The sequence below is a fragment of the Elephas maximus genome, chromosome 4 (assembly GCF_024166365.1).
Source record: "Elephas maximus indicus isolate mEleMax1 chromosome 4, mEleMax1 primary haplotype, whole genome shotgun sequence".
In the NCBI taxonomy this organism is placed as follows: Eukaryota; Metazoa; Chordata; class Mammalia; order Proboscidea; family Elephantidae; genus Elephas; species Elephas maximus.
Genome location: NC_064822.1, coordinates 103,577,870 through 103,580,345, shown reverse-complemented (window position 1 = coordinate 103,580,345; position 2,476 = coordinate 103,577,870). Strand labels below are relative to the sequence as shown.

The 2,476-nt window shown below is 42.5% G+C and overlaps 1 pseudogene; it reads right to left on the bottom strand.

Annotated features, from left to right (window-relative positions):
* Positions 1–1,320: 1,320 nt before the first annotated feature.
* Positions 1,321–2,105, bottom strand: LOC126076311 (olfactory receptor 8S1-like; annotated as a pseudogene).
* Between the last annotated feature and the right edge of the window lie 371 nt (positions 2,106–2,476).

Sequence of the window (2,476 nt, the reverse complement as noted above, 5' to 3'; positions counted from 1 at the left end):
TATGATGAAGCACATTTAGGAAAATTCAGTTTCAGCAAATTGTTATTGGACAACCAGGCAAGTTAGAAAGGAGCTCTGGTAGTGCAGTGATTAAGCACTTGGCTGCTAACTGAAAGGACAGAGGTATGAGCCTACCAGCCACTCTTTGGGAGAAAGATGTGGCAGTTGGCTTCCATAAAGACTACAGCATTGGAAACCCTATGGAGCAGTTCTGCACTGTCTTATAGGGTCACTATGACTTTTTTTTATGAGTCAGAATCCACTCGATGGCAAAGGGTTTGGTTTGTTTTTTGTTTGTTTGTTTGGGCACCTAAGGAAATGTAAGACTCCCACAAGGAAAATAGTGTGGCCCTGGGCACTTAGATAGGAGCAGGAGCATCAAAGATTGGAAAGGATCACAAAGGGAAGGCAGAGGCCACCAGATATGTTCTATTTTATAATTCTGCCCAGAATCTAACCTGTATCTGCTTGTTTGGAAACATTCCCAAACATTCCTTTCATCCCACATCTCACATTTGAGCCCTTTGTAAGAGTTCTGAAAAGAACTTCAGTCCTTCAGCTGAAAACCCATAAAGTCACTGGTAGAGTGATTACCTGAGATGCACTCAGGTTCTGCATTGTCCTGGTATTTCTCTTCTTTTCTGTCCTATTTTCCTAAGAGTGTCCTTCTTCCAGAGGCTGTGGGCCTGCTTAAAACTGGGAAATGAATACAACCAGGTCAGCTATGGTAGGAGTGGTCTTCTCCAAAGGCCTTAGTTCCCAGATTAAGCTCCATGTAACAGCAAACACCTGGGAAGCTTTCATTCCTCTAATAGAAATGCTCTAATAGGTGACTCATTCATTTCTCTTTCTGCAACTTTAACCAGAACTCATTACCTTGTGCCGCTATGAACTCATTAGGACTTTTCTCCTTAAAACATATGGGCACCATTTTATTTAAAAACTATAGCTTTCAGCGCCTTTCCCAAATTTAACTACAAACAGCGGTCAGATAATTTATACCAAGCCGACCTTCATACACACACGCATACATGCATACTCCAACACATAAACACACACTTAGTCACACATGAGCAAACACACAACACACACACATATAAAAGAATTATTGGTGAACATGCTCATAACAAAATTTTATGGTTTAACATGAATATTTAATCCATTCATTTGCCTCTGAGTGGAACTGAGCTCAATGATCCACTCTATAATAGGTCTGTGTTTCTTTCTTAGGTATTTCTGAATTGTTTTGCCAAAGGCTATACAAGCATTCAGGAAGTTGTCTTTAATGTCTCGCTACAAGTATTTCTATCAAATTCCCCATCATCCTTTCTCTTTATAGTGCCACTGAATACATTGTAAATACTTTCCCAGAGTGCTTCTCATAGCTTCCTTCACCTCCTTGTTCTTCTGGCTGTAGACAAGGGGATCCAGCATGGGAGTGATCACACCGTGCTGCACAGAGATCACCTGAAGGGGCGAGCCTGAGGTGGCATGAAATACTGGAGAAAAACTGACCCATAGAAGAAGATCACTGCAATGAGGTGGGAGGAGCATGAGGAGAAGGTCTTGCTTCTGCCAGAAGTGGAGGTGATGCTAAGGATGGTGAAGATGATGCAGATGTAAGAGAAAAAGATTGAAAGGATAGTTATAAGTGCATGTGGGATGGTGGAACACAGTATGACAAGGAAGTTGGTGGAGACATCAGAGCAAGGCAGAAGGAAGATAGAGGGCAACTCACAGCTATAGAGTGGGATGTTGTAGGTATCACAGAAGTCCATTTTCATTGCTAGAGGGACATTGATGACTGTGCCCAGAAAGCCCAGGCCCCATGAGCCCCACACAAGCTGCACACACCGCTGTTTACTCATCATCTGGCCATAGAGCAGAGGGTGGCAGATGGCAGCATAGCAGTCATAGGTCATCACTGAGAGAAGACAGATTTCAGTCCCTCCAGTGATAAACACAAAGAATATTTGAGCCACGGAGCTCCTTACTGAGATGGTTTTCTTCTGAGACAGGAAGTTCTCCAGCATCTTGGACAAGGTGACTGATGAGAAGCAGAGATCAATGAAAGAGAAGTGGCTCAGGAAGAAGTACATGGGTGAGTAGAGGTGAGAATCAGTCCTGATTACCAGCAACATCATCAGGTTCCCCAGCATGGTCAGGAGGTAAATCCTCAGGAAGAGCACAAAGAGTAGAGCCTGGATCTTGGGGTCAGCAGACAGCCCAAGAAGGATGAACTCAGTGATGGTGCTGTGATTCCTCAATGCCATTTACAAATTTCTATCCCTAAAATGATACAGAAAAACATGGCAGTGAAATTTCTATCGTCCTCCAACCAATTTTCACACTGCATCGATTCTCATTAAATATCACAATCATCTAGGAAATATAGGCTAAGTTTTGTGGGATTCATTTGGAACATAAAGGTGAATAAGATACATGCCTATATTTAAAAAAAATTGCAGCACAAAGA